This window comes from Tamandua tetradactyla, chromosome 12 (genome assembly GCF_023851605.1).
Source record: "Tamandua tetradactyla isolate mTamTet1 chromosome 12, mTamTet1.pri, whole genome shotgun sequence".
NCBI lineage: Eukaryota > Metazoa > Chordata > Mammalia > Pilosa > Myrmecophagidae > Tamandua > Tamandua tetradactyla.
In genome coordinates, this window is record NC_135338.1 from 77,555,190 (window position 1) to 77,574,794 (window position 19,605).

General features: G+C 39.8%; 1 long non-coding RNA gene and 1 pseudogene across 3 annotated transcripts in view; one reads left to right on the forward strand and one right to left on the reverse strand.

Moving 5' to 3' along the window:
- The first annotated feature begins 230 nt into the window (after positions 1–230).
- Positions 231–18,448, forward strand: LOC143651612 (uncharacterized). Of its 2 annotated transcripts, none has more exons than XR_013160070.1 (4): positions 231–311; positions 7,683–7,800; positions 9,248–9,293; positions 18,184–18,448. It is a non-coding gene; the product is annotated as an uncharacterized LOC143651612 (long non-coding RNA). The 2 variants fall into 2 exon arrangements; XR_013160071.1 differs by having other exon boundaries at positions 7,683–7,761; positions 9,201–9,293.
- LOC143651611 (adapter molecule crk-like) overlaps positions 9,768–19,605 on the reverse strand; it is a 66,445-nt pseudogene continuing 56,607 nt past the window's right edge. Inside the window, exons 4-5 of the transcript XR_013160069.1 lie at positions 15,368–15,441; positions 9,768–9,985 (exon numbers count right to left, since the gene is read on the reverse strand). The product of XR_013160069.1 is annotated as an adapter molecule crk-like (transcript). The remainder of the gene's footprint in view (positions 9,986–15,367; positions 15,442–19,605) is intronic.

A 19,605-nucleotide genomic window follows, 5' to 3' on the forward strand; every position in this document is an offset into this window, starting at 1 on the left:
AGTCACATTTTGACTTAAGTAATGCAGTGAATAAGTGCTAAAGGTCCCACTGAACTCTGTGATTCCATGCTATGCCTGATATTGAAATATTAGTAAATTAGTGTTCACTGATGAGATCAGAGGAGAACTGATCAGTTTGCAAATAGGCTAAGTACAGCTATTCATGAATTTTCAGAGATTATGGGGAAATACATGTAGTCAGTATTACATCACAATAATTTCTAAGCTCTCCCAAGCCAAGGACATTTTTCTTTTAGCCAAGTATCTAAAATAGATTGAAAGATCTTCTCCAGCCTCCATGAATCATCCAGGTGAGTAGTCAGCCATGAGGGACTATGTCAGGACTCAACGTCAAACCAAGGGAAGACATAATCAGATCTGTTTTCCAGAAAGTTCACCTTGGCAAAGGAGAAACAGAAGGATTAGAAGAGAGCTCCTAGAGGAAAATATATTGAACAAATTAAAGACTCCCTCAGTGGTCCACACATGAGAAAATGAGGCCCTGAAAGACACAATAAGATCAGAGAAGAAAAGGTATTTGGGAGGGAAACTGATAGGACTTGGTGATAGGTTGGATGGACATCATCAGAAGGATGGGGAGAGGATGAGGTCAGGAATAATTCCCAGGTTTCTGACTTGGGGAGATGAGTGTAGGTATGTCCAAGCAAAGTAGGGAATACAAGAAGAAGAGTTTGGAATCGGGTCCTAAGGGAATGCAGTTATTTTGGAATATCTTAGGTTTTGAATATCCATGGGATAGCCACTTTTAGACATTCAGCAGAAATTTAACACACAGGGGAGAAGTGTATGCATCTAAGCAGGTGGAAAAGCTTGGAGGTGGTTTAGGCTACCTAAGGAAAATTTTTAGCACTAGCACCCCAGAACATCATCTTGGAAAAATACAACATATCCCCACAACCAAGACCACAGTCCCACTCCATTCTTCCAGCCCAGAGAAGCTTATTGAATGGAAACGTGGTGCATCTTTACCCACAGTGGACAGATGTTTAATTCAAGTAGCAGTGAACTGTCTGTCCACATGTGAGGAGAGAAGGGAAGACTTTTCCCTCCCCTCACTCTATTTATGCCCAAATTCCCCTTTGATAGAGTGGGCAAAATGATAGTAGATATAGATCACAAAGCAAAGAATGCTTTGCAGGTTCTGCTAAGCACCTCTGATTGTAAGATAGGGTGTTTGGTAAAATCTACCTAAATGCTTCAATTGACCCCGTAGCAACTGTCTGATTCAACAGCCTGATAAGAAAAAAATCTTCAATCAATTTCATTCACAATTATGAGTTCTTGATGAAATTATCTACACCTGCAATTTTAATTGGTCTAAGTGAAAGTCATTTAATTGATACATAGATAAGCATGTGGTCCTTGGGGCTGGGTACTCTGTGAAACAGACTCTCAGAACTGTGTGCAGTAGATTTATTTATTTATTGAGAATGCTCTCAAAGAAAACACCTGTGAGGGAAGGGAAGCAGGCTTGGGCAGAGGAAGGAATTGCACTTTGACGCCTTAGCCCATCCTACACGGCACATGCAAGCTGGGCTAGTCCTTCATCATTGCTCCTCCTCAAGAAAGAGGGCCAAGGGCGGGCCACGGTGCCTCAGCAGGTAAGAATGCTTGCCTGCCAAGCCCAAGGACCCGGGTTCCATTCCCGGTGCCTGCCCATGTAAAAAAAAAACAAAAAACAAAAAACAAAAGAAAGAGGGCCAAGACTTTGTCACTGGTTCATACTGCCCTAGGGAGTAGGCGTGACTTAGTTATGCCCCTTCCCACATGGATGACTGCCTTAGTAAATGGCCATAGGTCCCTTTGGGGAAAGGACTGGGGATATCACTAGTATATGTCTGTCCTTGCATCTTAGGGTACTTTCTCATGGACCCAGCCTCTCCTTCAGTCAGTAGGTTCCGGATTTAAGGTTCTAGAACCTATAGCTAAAATATACAGCTAAAGACAAAATAAATACATAGCTTTTTCGTTTGTTTGTTTGTTTTGTTTTACCAGTGGTTTGGCCTCAGAGAAGGGGTACAATATTTTCAAGAAAACTAGAATTATTTTTTTGCAGAGCAATTGCAATTTAAGAATGAAAACTAGGGTTCTTATTCGCAGTACAAGTCTTTGTATGTTCTAAGCAAAGAGAAAGAAGTCTATGCATTACATGCATATATCCATGAAATTTATGTATTTATATCTACATCTACATCTATATATTTTAAAGTTCTCCAAGGAATCTGCAATATGTGTGGACAATACACCTGCCTCTCCAAGTTGAGAGTCTTATAACTCTCAGCCACAAATCTGAAAAGTCAGGGACTTGAATCAGGGTCTCCACCTCATACCCACATCAGCCTACCTGTGCATATCCACACAAATGAAATGTTTTCATCTTGAAAGGAGCCCATAACAAGTTCAATAAAAACATCTTCCCTTCCTCACACATATCACTATGAAGAGGAATGTGCTCCTATATATTAAATATACAAAACTAAAGATCTTTTGAAAGAGAGGATAGAATTAGATATAACTTTGAAGGACACATGAAGCAATATGGGAGGAGTGTGTGTGCGTCTGTGTGTGTGTGTTGTGCGTGTGTATGTGAATTTTGGCCTGATAAGGAAAAAAAAACTGATTGTTCCTTTGCAGAGTCTCTGTTTGATTCTAATCTATTACATGAACCAATCTCCTCTTTCTTCTCACGAATTCTACCCCTTCCTCATTTTAGACCCTATTTTTCATTTGAGTGTAGATACATCAATGAGCATGTGTACCATGGGCCAGTCAGCACACATTGCATGTTCTGGGCAATGTGTTTTGTTTATGCCAGAATTGCCAGCAGGAGTTACAATAATGAAATGAAAACTGGAAATTCGAAGAAATCATGAATTACAGTTGGGATTTAGACAACGTAACAGAATTTCCAGAATAAAATACAGGATGCCCAGTTAAACTTAAATTTCAGATAAACATTTTTTTGGAGGGTGTACAAATGCTGTATGTGAAATATACTTATACTAAATTTTTATTTGTTGTTTACCTGAAATTCAAACTAACTGGGCAACCTGCATTTTTATTTGCTAAATCTGACAGTCCTACTATATAATGTTAGTTCTTCTTATGATTATAAGCTAAAGCTGCTGTATTTCAATCAGTAGATCCATGCACAGAGGAAACAATCAACCAAACAACACAAAAGTGGTAAATGAACATATAGACATCTGTGTGTTTTCAGTTATGATATGTAATATTCCTATTATTTTTTAAAATTCTCTACTTTAACAAATTTTTTAAATTACTCAACCAAATTACCAGTTAGGTTTATAGCAACGAACTTCTACTGTATTTTCCTCATTTTTAAAGTAACCACTGTGTGAATTATGTAGAACTGGTGAGTACATTCTAGATCTTTCACTCAAACCTCAACAATTGTGAAGCTGACATCTAAATACCATTTCATGATTTTTTTTCAAACTATCAAGGCCACAAAGGTAAGGAATTGAAAGTTGGTTCAAGGCCTTTGCTTTCTGATTGGCCTCCACTGGGGAATCGGCAAGACAGAAAGATGATTCCCAGTCAGTACCACTGACAATATCCACAATTCCCAAAAGTCTGGGAGAAAAGGACATGGCTGCTTAACAGATGCACAAAGAATGATACTGTGAACCACTGATCATATACTTTGGCTGAACTATATGGTGTGTGAATATCTTAATACAATTGCATTAAAAAAAAGACAAAAATAAAAGATGCACAAAGAGAGGGAACAACAAAGGACCAGCTTCATTAATGCTGGAGGAGTTAACCCACATTCCCAATCATTTTATCCCATCTGTCCACCTTAAGGAGACCAAATTCCACTGAAATCTTTTAGAAATAAAAATGTTCCTTAAAAGGTAATTCTGGCTTTAAATCAGAGCATAAAAAAGTTCCTTTCTCTTAATTTTAAGATATTTTAGTTATAACTTTATAAGATGCAAAGTTAGAGAAATTATGATCCCAATTTGTAAAAAAAAAAGTACAGAGTTATATATAAAAGATGGAAAGCAAATCATAATGATTAATACTGAGTGAAATGATTGTGCCTGAAGTTTATTTCCTACAGTTCAAATTTCCAAACTTTTTTACAATAGACATATTCATTCTATAACCCTGAAAGTGGACATTACTTGTAAAATCCTCTATGGCTCTCAAATAAGTATCAGTCAAATACAGCCAATACTTCTGCCCAGTGCCACAGTTGCCACTCTGGACGAGATCTTTTGACTATCTGCATTTCCAATTCACTGGCCTCCTCTGAGAAATCCACAGAAGGGCTGTTGTGTCACTGTCTCTGGGTAGACTTCAAAATCTCTTTTAATTGAGGAGGAAATAACTGGAACACAGAAATCATCTTTCAAATCGCTGGCTTAGTAGAAGCTAAAAAAGGGATTAGAGAGTGAAAGGTAATGCCCACCAAATACAGCCAAACCTTCGACTGTGGCAATGCTGATAGCCTGAGTGTATTAGAAACCTCTCCAACGGCCCTATGAGGTGAGACACCAAAGTACATGGCCACCTCCCCGCACTAAAAACCACAAAAAGGAGAGAAGCTTCCGTGTGTGCTCCTTCTAGATGGTTGGCATACTCAGAGTTGCTATTTAATTTTTGAATTTAATAAATATTTAAAAGCAGAATCCATGCAGTCAGGTTAACAATCTGGAGGAATCACAAAATCAAGGGCTATAGCTTTAAAAGAAAAGAAAGGATGCATTTGTTATCATCATCCATTTTCCATTTTGGCATTTTTTAGATTACCCAAAATGGTTTCACTGAACCTTAGAGTGTGAATGGAATGCCTGAGCCACCCTCTGCACAGATACCTTTTAGCAGCTTGCTCAGTGATGTAGGGCTACAGGTCTGCCAATTGGAGATACAAAGAGAGGCTTAAAAGGAACTACCTTCCTAAGCACTTACAACAGGCAGAGAGGGAGAATCTTAGAGGCACGTATAATAGGCTTGTTTTATTTTGCCCAGCTGCTGAAACAAATACCATACAATGGGTTGGCTTAACAGGAATGTATTGACTCATAACTTTAGAGGCTAGAAGGCTTGCTTCCTTCCAAGGTTGGTATCTTCTGGTTGGATGACAATTTGGGGGGCAAGAAGGAGAGGAGTTCCTGGTTTTCCTGTCACATGGCAATGCACATGACAATGTCTTCTCTTTTTTTCTGCATGCACTTGACTTTCAGCTTCTGGCTTCCCCTGTGGCTTCTCTTGCCATGTTAAATTTTCTTTGCTTATACGGATTTCAACCATATGGGATGAAGATCCACCCTCAATCAGTTTGGGCACACCTTAATTAAAAATCTTCAAAGCTTCTATTTACAAATGGGTTCACACCCATAGAACCAGGGGTTGGGACATGAACATGCCTTTTGTTGGGAATATGATTCAATCCCAACAAGGCATGAGAGATGAGGAGGGATTGTAAGCAAAAGAACCCTTGTACATCCCCCTGTAATATTTATAGACATGCTAGCCAGTGGGCTTCATATTACGGCCAGTGACTGTTGAAGATGTCAGCTGGCATGGAGCACCCTGCCTGTCCCAGCAGAGCAGAGAGCACAGGGTGAAACTAGACCCAGGTAGGCATACGGCTATTGGCTTCCTATGGCTGCTATAACAAGTTATCACAAACCAGGTGGCTTAAAGCAAGAGAAATACACTTTCTCATAGTTCTGGAGGACAGAAAGTCCAAAATTAGCATCAGTGGTTTGAGAAACAAGGTGCCAGCAGGACCATGTTCCCTTGAGGGGCTACATAAGAGAACTCTTCCTTTCGTCTTCTAGCTTCTGGTGCCTACCAATCATCCTTGGCTCATAGTTGCATCACCCCAATTTCTACCACTATGGTCTCTAGTTAAATCACCCTCCTTCTCCCTCATTTAAGGATATATGTAATTACATTTAGGTCCCACCTGAATATCCAGGATAATCTATCCCTCTTAGGATCCTTAATTTAACACCTGCAAATATCCTTCTTCCAAATAAGGTAACAGTTACAGGCTCCAGGGATTACAGTCTGATAACTTGGTGATCATTATTGTGCCCTGGAGTTGGACAGAGCTTGACTAAAAAGACTCCCAACACTTTCTGCCATTATGGTTCAGGGGAATCTCAGACCTTGGGAGTGTGGTGAATCAGTATGGTTCACTCTAGTGTGTACCTAAGAGAATGAGGACCTTATGATAGCCCCTTGTCTGTACTAATGAAGCACTGTGATAACCAGAATCCAAAAGGCCCTTACAAAACTCCAAAATAGAATGCTAAGTGAGAGAAAGCAATATATATACATGCCTCTGGCTATAGTATGGCACAACATGAGTAAATAAAGGAAAAAATTAATGTTTGTCTGCGTTTTTTGGTATATGTGTAAAGACATTCTGGAATGATACAGAAGAGACATTGATAATAATGGTTACCTGTGAGTCCGTAAGCAGTATGGGACAATAGCAGGTCAGGGACAGGAATGGGAGACAGACTTTTTTCACCATACATTTTATATATTTTGGAATCTTTAAGGCTATGAATGAATTACTTATTCACAAATAAGCTAAATCAAAAATCAAATTGTTTAAAAATGGGTGTTCTGTAGTCTGTCTATAGGTGGTAATTTTTTTCTTATTCCAATCCATGCAGAAAGGTACTTTTGTAAAATGCAATAGTACAAAAATACAATTAAAATAAATTAGTAGAAAATTGAATAAAACCACAAAGATATAAAATACATAAACCCAAACATTTCTTATCAAATTGAAGCAGATATAAATTTGCATTTTACATAATTTAATGTAATGCAATATAATCAGAACAAACAGAACATAGGAGAAAGCTTACAGAAACTCATTGTGTTGATTATTGAGAGTGTGTATAGGTGGTTCCTGTAGAAAAATTGCTATCATACACAGAACTGTTTGGTATTCTGCAATTGTTGCTTGACAAAAAGTTATGAATGCAATGGCTTCTCCCCATACGAAACATCTAAATGCATACTTTGAATATTGTTTATATAAATATTTGAGGCTTTTAATGTGACAAATAGCTTGCTTCTTGTTTGTTAGATTATTAAACTAGGTTGAATCGATGACGATGCTTCTTGCAAAAGACAGTGGATATTTAAACTGTTTTTATGTTTTGTTTGAATAATGCTCATAATAGAGAAAACAGTCTCACAGAGATATACAATTTCAGCATGTTCAGGATAATCATTTTAACTTTCATCAACAGGAAACAAATTAGGTTATTATTTAAAAATCATCTTCAATTCTTTATCAGTAAATATTCCTGACAATTTATCCTCTAAAATTAGAATTAAGTTTAAACACCATTTGTTGAAATAAATGGATTCTCGATTCTTATATTTTCCATGTATTTTCTATCCATGTATTTCCTATACTTTGGTTCTTCCTTTGATGGGAATTTGATGGAAAAATCAAATTTGTAAGGGCTATATGGCACAACATTTTCCAAATGAAAAACACCATAAATATCGCATACTTCCTTTATAATTATTATTAAAATATATAGCATGTTATAACAGTAAATAGAAATTGTTCTTCCGTGCTTTTAACTTTTCCTTCTGCCCTTCAGTCTTATCTGTCATTGAAATATGTGTTGCATTCTTTCCTTTCACAGAAATATTACAATCAATGGAGATACTGAAGATAACTGACAAGGAAGCAAATTTAGCTCTCCAATGCACATCATGGAGAAGGTGGGACCAATCGATTTCTTATCTTGAAGAAACGCTAAGGTTTGTTCTGTAGTTTTACTTCCTTAACAGGACTTCTTTCCCCAATGATCAGCACACATCAGCACACATCACTTTCATATTACCATTTTATAAACACAGGTTTTACTACATTACCTCAAAATTTAAGGGCTTAGACCAACTCCTGATGATTACTCTCAAATCTTAGGTCAACTGATCATTTTTGCCATTCTGGGCCAAACTCAGTCCAGCTTGACTTAGCCTTTCTGTGCAGCTACCAATAGTTGGTTGGTCCAGGAGTTCTCACAATTCTGGTAGTGGGCAGTTGTTGGTACAGTGGGGCTGAGAGAGAAGCACGGCTCTCCTCATTAGACAGACAAATCCAGACTTGTTCACAAAGTAGAGCCAGGGGTCTAAATGGACTCATAATGGACATACTTTCCCTTCCAGTGCATTCTGTCAGCCCAAACACATTAAAAGATAAAACCAGATTGATGTAGATGGGAAATGAACTTTATCTCTTGCTGGGAGAAGCTGCAAAGGGTATGGAGTAGGGAATGGGTAGAGAATTGGGTCCATTTTTCTAATAATCTACCTGTGTTTAAATACACAGCTTAAGTCAGCTGACATTTTTGAGGGGCAGGGAGCAAAATTTTCTTGATGAAGGAAATAATACATTGATTTACTTAACCTGGTTATCTGCACAAGAATGTTTTCCTATAACAGCAGCTTCACAATCAGAACATATTCCTTTTTTTGTGCAAAACTAAAAAACACAAAACTATGCTTGTTAATTATGCAGTCTGCCATAGTTTCATACAGTTCAAAGCTTGCTATGTTCATTAGTAATGAAGCTGAAAAGCAAAATCTTCCTTCATACAACCATATGCTCAAGTTGTACATATACCCAAACCACTGCCTATTAGCATTTTTAATGCATTCATCAAGATGTAATCAATAGCACTTTACTGGCTATATTTTTCTTGTGAGTGGCTTCCCCATTTCCTTTGCCAGGTCTGGAATACAATGAATTTGTGTGTCAATGGGAAGTGGTACTTTGGTATCTTTGCCACAGATTTACTCTGTATTTCCAAAGAATTATATTCTATGTCATTTTTTCAATGGTGTCACTTGTGAAATATTCCTGAAATATAACTTTTTTTTTTTTTTTTTAACATGGGCAGGCACCGGGAATCGAACCCGAGTCCTTGGGCATGGCAGGCAAGCACTCTTAACTGCTGACCCACTGTGGCCTGCCCTGAAATATATCTTAATGAGAAGTTAGCAAAACACTCATGTTTAGATGTGAAATATTAAACAGCTGATTCTTTTGTCTTTTAATCCCTCTATTCTAACATGTTTTGCTTTTAACTTAATTTTTATACTTACTATTTGAATGAATGTCACTTAAATTTTGAATGTTCCCTTGCTTCACTGGGCAGCGCACCCCTTCAAATAACATTCTGTGGACTTATCCTTTCCCCATCAGACGTACCTGAGGCTGGGGCTGAGACACTGCTATAGGCCTGGATCAGGTAAGTGAGGGGTGTCACCTGAGAAATGTTTGAGGCTGACTGAAAGTGAAGGTAGGAGGGAGAGAGAAAGAAGTCAAGGACAGACAGGTGAAGATATGTAGCAGATTGTGGAATTCTTCAGTATGAAGCAGAATGGAAAGGTATAAGCCAAAAATATCTATTTGGACATCGTTGCTATGTCAGCAATAATTGAAATACTGAAAGTGAATGAACTCTCCCAGGAAAAGAGTTTAGACTAAGCAGCTGAATAGAAAGTACATACCTCGGAGGTGGCTAAGAAAGATGGCAAAGGGCACAGAGAGGACATGATCAGAAGCAGACAGGGAGACCCAGCAAGGTTCAGTGTCCTGGAGGTCAAGGTGTGCAAAGCACCTATGAAGAAGGAACCATATTGTCAAACTTGGGCAGTGTTTCAGTTTCCTAGCTACTAAAGAAAATACCATGCAATGGATTGACTTAAATAATGGGAATTTATTGGTTTGTGGTTTTGAGGCTAGGAGAAGTCCAAAAGCAAGGCATCATCAAGGTGACGTTTTCTCCCAGATCACTGTGGCATCCTTCATTCCTTACATAGCAATGCACATGGTGGCCTTTCTGGTCTTATCCTTTCTCTTCTGGGTTCCATTGACTTTTAGCTTCTGGATGTATCTTCTGTTCTTTTTTTTCTGTCTCTATGACCTTCCCTATAAGACCTGCAGTAAAAGGATGAGACTCATCTTGAATATGTTGGGCTACACATTAATTGAACTAAGCTCGACAAAAAGTCCTATTTACAAGGGTTCACATCCACAAGAATGGATTAGGTTTAAATGATGTTTTTCTGGGAAATGTAGCTCCAAGCTACTACTGGTAGCAACCCAGGCTTTTCCTTCCAACACAATCCAGCAGAGGGACCAGATCTAGTACATCCAACATCTCAGGATTTCTGGAATCAAAATGCTTGGATATGCAGATATGCCAGTCTTTATTTTCAGTAACATTGTTTGTATTTACATTATTAACTGCTCTTATATCTGTTCTCCCTACTGACTTTTCTATTCATAATTCCATTATTCTTCTTCCATACTTAAGAAGAAAGCCTCAGCATCCCATTTAGTTCTCCTCTTTCCCTAGACAAATAGAAAACTAGAGTTTTCCCCAGGGTCCTGGGCATTGCCAAGGCCTCTGTGCCTCTCCAGCCTTCCCAGCCTCCTGCAGAGTCTCCCTCTGACAATCTTTCCCCTATAACCTATCTAACATTTTCTTCCAATCATTATACTCCCCTACCCAAAAGCTATCGGTAGGTACCTTCTGGGCATAGGACAAAATCTCATCACCTTATTTTACATCATAGAATCCCCTCTATATAACCTCAATCAGCCCTGCTTTCCACCAGTTCCTTCACCTACCCTGAGTTCTAGCTTCATGCTCGAGACCCACAGGCCTCCAGCCCTTTGATTCTTTTCCCGGACTGCTGCTTCAGCCTGGAGGAACCCTTCTCCCTTTGCCTGCCCTTCCAAAGGGAGTGCTCTTTCAATAGCACTCCTTCAGGGACTCCTGACATCCCTCACTTGTCAGTGGTCCCTTCTACTTTTAACTAGTCTGTACTATTATTATCTGTGTACTGGCTCCACCCCTTAATAGAAGGTAAATTCTTAAGGGAGGATTGCATCTGCAGATGGTAAAGGTGCAGTAAATACTAGCAGAGGTGAGTTAACTTAAACAAAAGAATAGTTTTAATATCATATTGCTTTATCTGAGCTTTTATTTTCTTAAAGAAATAGATGCCAAAAAAAATTGTGATTTAATGAAAGAGAGAGATCCAAGATTTCTGATTAAGGAGAGGCTGCACTCACTTCTCTTCCAGAAAAACAACTAATGGTGAGGCAGAAACTGTTTGCAACAACAGATCCAGGGGCCTGGAGATTGGGGCAAGTGCTCTACAACACCCAGGGAAGAGTGGGACAAAGAGAAAGAGAAGCTGGGTTAGAGAGCATGAGTAACCCCCTCAGCCCAAACTACTTGACCTAGTAAACGAGTTCAACAAAGTTGGGGGATACAAGATTAGCATGAAAAAAGACAGTAGTGTTTCTATTCAGTGGTAATGAATAATTTGAGGAGGAAATCAGGGGTAAAAATTAATTAACAGTTGCAACTAATAGAATCAAATACCTAGGAATAAACTTAATCAGAGATATAAAGGTTCTGTGTTCAGAAAACTGCAAGGCATTACTAAAAGAAATCAAAGAAGACCTAAATAAACGGAAGGTCATTCTGTATTCATGGATTGGTCAAGTCTACACAAATTGATTCATAGATTCAATGCAATAGCAACCAAAATTCCTACTTTTCACAATTGGAAAAGCCAATTTTCAAATTTATTTGGAAGAATAAAGGGTTCTGAATAACCAAAAACATTTTGAAAAGGAAAATGAAGCTGGAGGACTCATTTCCTGACTTTAAAGCATATTACAGAGCTACGGTGATAAAAATAATAGCAAGATATTGACATGAAAATAGACATGTTGACTGATGGAATTGAACTGAGAGTTCAGAAATAGACTGTTCCATCCATCATCAATTGATTTTTTTTCTATCACTTGATTTTGACAAGGCTGCCAAGTTCACCCAACTGGGACAGAGCAGTCTCTTCAACAAATCTTCTTGGAGAACTGGATATCCATTTGCAAAAGAATGAAAAAAAGACCTCTATCTCACACCATACACAAAAATTAACTCAAATCACATCATATATTTTTTTCTTGATATAGCTATCCAGAAATTAATTTTGTTTTAAAATAAGTTGTTCTTTCTGTCAGTGAAGGTAAATAAATTCTTTCATTTCTTTCCCTATCAAGTATGTCAAAGGAACTTCTCTTTATATTTTAATAATTAATTCAGGTAAGGCGAAGTTCTGATCAGGACTCTGTTTCACTTGAGGAATTTTCAGGTGATTTATCGCCTTCTGTCTATACGTAGTTGATGTCAAGAGGTTTATTGCCTCCTGTTTTGTGTCACATTGTATAGAAACATGTTTACAGAGACAGCCAGAGACACACAAGAGGGTGCTGGCCTTCCAGGTCAGTTTCTGGCTGTGGGCTGGGGTAGTGTGCCCTCCCACAGGCATCAGTGTAGCAATTGCCATCATTGATGTCTTCAGTCCCTAAAGATGCCTTAACAAAATACCACAAACTGGCACACTTAAAATAACAGAAATATGTTTTCTGGAGACCAAATGTCTGAAATCAGCGAGTCGTGCTCCCTCTGAAGCCTTCAGGGAACAATCTGTTCCATTTCTCTTACCTGGCTCCTTGTAATTTACTGGCAATTCATGGCTTTCTTTCCTCTGTCTGTCTTTCCATTCCAATTCTCTCCTTTTTTATAAGGACACCAATTGTATTGCATTAGGGCCAGATTTTCCTAGTATGCTTTCATTCTAACCAATGACATCTTCACAGACTCTATTTCCAAATAAGGCCACATTCAGTGGGCCAGAGGTTGGAATTTGAATACATCTTTAGGGAGTGATACAATTCAACTCATAACACTTAGTGTGATGGGTGGAGTTATATATCCCCAAAAAATCATGTTCTCATTCTTAATCTGGCTTCTTGTGGGTATAGACTCATGTAAAAGGGACCTTTGAAAGATGTCATTTTTAGTTAAACTTTGGTCCAACTGAATCAGTCTGGGCCATAATCCACATTACTCTAGACCTTTATATGAAGAAGAATTTTAGACACAATCAGTCAGGGAAGACCACTTCTATGGCAATTTGATTTATAGATTCAATGCAATAGCAATCAAAATTCCAACAGCCTGGGCCACGGTGGCTCGGCAGGCAAGAATGCTTGCCTGCCATGCCAGAGGACCCGGGTTCGATTCCCGGTGCCTGCCCATGTAAAAAATAAAATAAAATGACACAAGGAACAAGGGAGTGCATAAATTCTAGTTTGTGGAATTAAAAAAAAAAAAATTCCAACAGCCTACTTTTCACAATTGGAAAAGCCAATTTCCAAATTTATGGAAGTTCTATGCAAATTGATTTATAGTAAGAAGCAGAAAGTCAGTGGAAACCAGAAAAGCATACACGAGAAAGAGTGAGAGAGCATGCATCATGGAATGGGAGGCTGAGATGCAAACCAAGGAATACGAAGGATTGTGGCAAGCCACTGCCAGTATGCTGGAGACCTTGGGAGGAAACTATTGCCTTACCAATACCTTCATTTTGGATTTCTAACCTCTGAAACCATGAGCCAATAAGCTGTCATTTAAGCCAAACCATTGTGTGGTATTTGTCATAGCAGCACTGGCAAACTAAGATACTTGGTGTGGTAGTAAGATTCAGTTGTCAACTTGGCCAGGTGAAGATGCCTAGTTATATTACTGTGGACATGAGCTGATGACATGTCAACCTCATCTGTTCCTGATTACATCTGCAGTTGGCTAGGAGGTGTGCCTGCTGCAATGAATGACGTTTGACTTAATTGGCTGGTGCTTAGATGAGAGAGTGCAACGTAGCACAGCTCAAGCAGCTTAGCATACCTCATCTCAGCACTCGCAGCTCAGCCCAGGCCTTTGGAGATGCAGAAAGGAATCACCCCAGGGAAAGCTGTTGGAACCCAGAGACCTGGAGAGAAGGCCAGCAGATTACCCTGAGCCGTCCCACGTAAGAAAGAACCTCAGGTGAAAGTTAGCTGCCTTTCCTCTGAAGAACTAACAAAATAAATCCCCTTTCATTAAAAGCCAATCCATCTCTGGTTTGTTGCATTCTGGCAGCTAGCAAACTAGAACACTTGGTTTGGTGTTTAGTCAAATTAATACATATGTTAAGCCTCCTTCCCAACAAGGTGGTTTGGAGATTCCTTGAACTGAGGAAAGAACTGTGAGCAGGAGTGAGGAAGACCCTCTTCAGCAACTGCCAGGAAAGCATCCGATGCTTGAAGGATGGATGCCTTTCTTTGCGAGGCCCTGACAGTGGCTGTACACTGCCCAGGTTCTGGACTGAGGTGGATTTTGAGCTCACTAGTTCTTCCAAGGCTGCTCCCACAAAGCCAGAGTAGAGCCAGGTATCTGGAGAAGGAGATGAGTTGTGGACATGTCCCCTGCCTCCACTGATGGGCAGATGGTAGAGGGAAGGGATATCTGTGGAGGATGGCTGACTCAGGTAGCCTGTGCACTTGGCTGCTAGAAGCTCCAGTGACAGCCTGCCATGAACAAATATAACATGTGTGAGGACCCGTTGGCATAAGTCTTGATGCTAGAAAGCATCATGGAGTGTCACAGTCATGGTCCTCTGAATATCCTCTTCCCTGTGGAGCTGCCTGACCAAACTCCAGAATAGACTCTGGAATCAGGGTGGAAAGTGCCTCCCTCACAGAATTGCAAGGGTTATCAATAAGACCTTCATAGCAAAGTGCTAGAGCCTCGTATCCACAGTAGAGGTCAGTGAATAGTGACTGTGTGGCAAGACTTCATCCCAAAGCACAGACTCAGCTGAGAAATAGCCCATCAGCAGGACTACAGAATCTGTGGTACCAGTGCAAAGTGAAAATGCTGGCCCCTTGTTCAAAAATTAAGAATTTCAAGACAGTGACAGCAGAGCACTAAACCCAGACAGTGTGCTTCTAGAAAAGCATGGAGTCCCATGTGACTGCACAAATCATGTGTCCATGAAGTCAGCCCTGAAATCATTCATTTTTTCTATAAATAAGTATGAAAGGATATGAAGTCCAAATCTTGTCAGACAGGAAGTGAATTCAACCTTAGTAATCTTGAGGGCCTACCTATGCCCACTCCTCACCTCTGCACACAAGCGGCCAATGGATTGTCCTGCAACATCCAAAGAGTCAGCCTCACATGCAGTGGGACCAGCCCAGCTTGCAGGAACAGCAGGCCTGGGTTCTGGATCTCCCCAGACCTCTTCCCATCCCAGAACTTCCCTTGCTGTTGGGGATACATGGCACGGACTGCCATCACTCCTTATGGAGACAGACTGGTGTCTCCCGTCCCTGTGCTGAGAACCCTCTATCACAGCTTGTGACAGGCTTTGATGCTCCTTAAATAGAATCCTTAGCAAACAGCAAATCACTTACCTCCCTTCAGGGAAGATAGGCCTCAATCTTTAAATCCTCTTGGGAGCTGAGGGGACAGGTTTGCCTTCCTTTCTCTGAGCAGCAAAGAAGGAGTAAAAGCAAATTGGAGAGGTTTGCATATTAGTTCATGTCTTGCATGTCGATGATCTAACACACTATGCTTAATGTAATTAGTAGGTCTTCCTGGATGACTTAACCCTTCAGCCTCCCAGGACAGTTTTGGCTCCTCCCCATTTTCACTTTATATCCTGCCTGTCATCTGATGTACCTCCATTGGGTTACAAAGTGAGGTGGGATTGATGGTCTGGGGAAAGGAACATCCTCAGGAACAAAGGAAAACTCACAAGGTAGATCCTACTGACTAGGAAATAAGTAAATTTTCCTCTTTGTGTACCTGGGTCTGTGTATCCCATGCTAAAGTGGCTTGGGGAAGACCCCAGGCAGGAAGCTAACCCAGTGCTAGGCATGAGCTATTCTCGGACCTGGTCCTCAGCTGATGTGAGTAAACAATATCTCATGGGCAGATTGTCCAGTTTTTGTAATTCACTGTGATTCTTTCCCTTGGGTTACATCAAGACTGTGAAAAGTCGCATGTGAATGTTTCAGTGTAAACTATTCAATGATATGGGGCATCCAGGGAGAGTAATATGTTGCAATTGGAGCTATAGAGTTTAAAGGGGAAGAGAAAGTGGCAACCCCTAAGACAGCATGGTGATAGCAGCAACAGTTGGCAACACAGATCCATGATCAACAACAGAAAGATGGCCAAGGACCCATAGGGCAGAAGCATTTATGTGACATAAAGCCACTCTCCCAATGGAGGTTTTTCAGTGATCTTCAATCTTAGTGGAAATTAAATTTATTATATAGTATTACACATGGAATTCAGCAGCAAAGCTAATTCTGATATCAGCAGAATACCCACCCACCTACTTACAGCAGGACCCACCCCAGCAGGAAGAGCATAAATGGAGCAGGCATTAGACCCATTAGATCTGGAAAGGATTCTGCTTGCTGGGGTACCAGGGGCACTTTTATGGACCCTCATGGATGGGTCAGGGAAGTTCAATCTTAGAGGCCACAGGTACCCTAACTCAGCCGTCACACTCTGGGTCTCTGGCCTAATTGACCACAAGGCCACACCAAGGAGGGGGCAGGGAATGTTGCTGCATCATCAATCATATTCCAAAGGGCAAGAGTAATTAACTGGAACTGAGATGGGGCTGAGCATTAAGGTAGGATGTTGGGTTCTCTTCTCCTGGCTTTGCAGTTAAGGAAAGATTGCTGTCAGAGGCATCTGGAAAAATGTCCACAGCTTCCAGTTACATAATTCATAAGTCTATGTCCCTCTGTGATGGTTAATTTTATAAGTCCACTTAGCTAGCTTATTATGTCCAGTTATTTGGTCAAACACTGGCCTAGATTTGCTACCGAGGTATTTTGTAGCATGTGATTAGCATCTACAATCAGTTGACTTTAAGAAGACTATCCTCTATTATGCTGGTGAACCTAATCCAGTCTGTTGGAGGCCTTAGGAGCAAAGAACTGAGGCTTCCAGAAAAAGTAGGAATTCTGCCTTAAAACTACACCATCTACTCCCCTTTAAGTTTCCAGCCTTCTGGTCTCCCTGGGACTTTCTAACTGAAGACTTCAATATTAAATCTCATAGTGCTTTCCAGGCCACTGCCTGCCCTACAAATTTAGAACTTTCCATCCCACAGAATCATGTGAGCCAATTCCTTAAAATGAATATCTTTATATATTATATCTTTATAAATATCTTTATATATAAAGATACATATATATATATATGTCTCCTGTTGGTTCTTTATCTCTGGAGAACCCTGACTGATAAACCGTTTCTGTCCCCACCAAGCTAGGCCAGAGAGAAAGATTCTAAAAATGTGGTTGCATAATTTGTGTAATTTCTTTTTCTGTTTGTTCAACTTTTCCATCACCTTCTGCTCCAAAGATGCTCCACTCTTAGCAGAGTTCTTTCCACTGAGTTCCTTTTTTAGATGTTGGTCCCCATGAAAACTTTCAATTATAGAACATGATAATATACATGGTGAATTGTTACACCATTTAGTTCAAAAGCCAGAGCCATAGGTGATCACAGTCAGAAGGGAGTTCATGGTAAAGAGTAAAGAAGAAATAGAAAGTCTCAGAAGCTGCAAGGCGTCATGGAAAATTGAATTGCTTTGTTAAGGTATGATCTTCAAAAAGCTAAAAACATGACTGTACAAATATAGAATGGACATGTGTCAAAGCTTTATTTAACTTATCTCTGAGAAGTTCAGTGGGATAGTAAAGATGGTTCAAAGGAGAATTCATGGAACAAGCTTATGAAGGAAGTAAAATGCCACCAAAGTAAGTTTGCTAAGTTAGAGACAAATCTATCTCATGCCCTAACAGGGAAAAAGAGAAAAAAATAATGATAACCTTCAATATCTATCAGCAATATTTTGTATTGGACCTAAGTGAAAGTTAATTGGTCACCTTGAAGGACCTGGACTGTGGAGGTCAGAATCTAAAACAGCCCCAGGATTTCTCACCCTAATCCCTGGGACTGTGAACATGATGAACTCCCATGTCCATAATCGTGTTACCTTTAATTAAGTGATTAATCAAGTTGCTTAATTATTAATTAGTTGGTTTTGAGTTCATCAAAAGGGAAATTGCCCAAGTGGGTCCAATCTAATTATATGAGCTCTTAAAAGCAGAAAGTTTTCTCCAGCTGGTGGCAGAAAGGGAAGTCAAGTTGAAATGCTTGAAGGATCAGAGGGATTCAATAAGAAAGAGTTTCTCTGTTGCAGGGATGGAAGGGGCCATCTGCCAATGACCTGGCCCTGGCAGTCTCTAGGAGCTGAGGGCAGTCTGCAGAAGACAGCCAGCAAGAAAATAACCTTCAGTTTTTCAACTACAATGCACTCACCACAACCTGGATAAGCCTGAAAACAAATTTCTCTTCAGCCCTCCAGATCAGAATGTAGCCCAGCTACACTGACATCCGCTTTGTGACCTCCTGAGTAGATAAACTAGCCAAGCCCACTGTCAGAACTGTGAGATTATAAATCTGTTTTCAACTTCTAAGGGTATGGCAATTTGTTACAAGGCAATATAAAACTGACCCAGGCTATAATCAATAGAAAATAGCAAGTCAGACATATGTGTAGTAGGATTTGGTTTGGGTTGATTTGGTCTGGGTTTGGGTTGGTTTGCTTTGGCCCTGAGTGTCCCCAGTAGAACAACTTCCAAAGATTTGTCTATTCACTGCCACTAGAGTCAATGATGGCAACATACGTGTTGACAAATGGTCTCAAAACTTGAGCTTGGTCCCAATTACACAGCACATGATATTTTTAATAATTTAAAATGGATACAATCCTGCATTAGAATAAATTAAACACTGAGAGAATTCTAAGATCTTTCCATTTCCTAGACCAGTAATAAAACAGGCATTACTAATAGATTTATAAATGAAAAAAATCTATATATTCACTTTGAGAAGTGTGGGCCTATGTCCAGGGGAAGAGAACTTCAGACCACGGACATTTTAGTCTCCATTCATCCCTGACACAAACACTACTAACAAAACCTCTGTCTGCTCTTTGAAGAAAGACTACATGAACTTGAGATTAGAGGGAAAAAAGCTTGAGCTCATTCAGAAGCTATCCTCTCACCCTCAGGAAGGGTCTTGAATAAATTATTCTCATGTCATACTACAAAGAGGAAAGCAAAGCTTGGGCCTTTGGGTTATGTGCTATTCATCCTGAAAAGTGTGGGGAAGAGGAAACAACTAGGGGAAAGAATAGTATATCTAGGTCTTCAAGAAATCATTTCTCTACCACAAGAATAGGAAATGATACAGTACCAGAGCGAGTCTGCAGCATTTCTGGACTAATGTCCAAAAGGACAAAATGACAAAGTCCTGTTTCCACAAAGATCTGGAAAGCTGAAAGTCTGGAGTAAATATCATCACTATCATCATCATCCTATTATTACTATGGTAAAAATTATAATAATAATTAGAATATTTGTATGATATTTCATAGCTTACTAAATGCTTCCCACTGATAGCATTTCAAGGTGTATTGAATCTCTAATGAGTCAGGTACTTGTGTACCAAAGGGCCTGAAATGAGAAGGTGAAGTGCAGATGCCCTGGAGCCAGATAGAAGTTGGGACAGAGCCATGTAGGATGCTGCCAGGTAGTTCCCTGTCTCTTGGGACTCCATG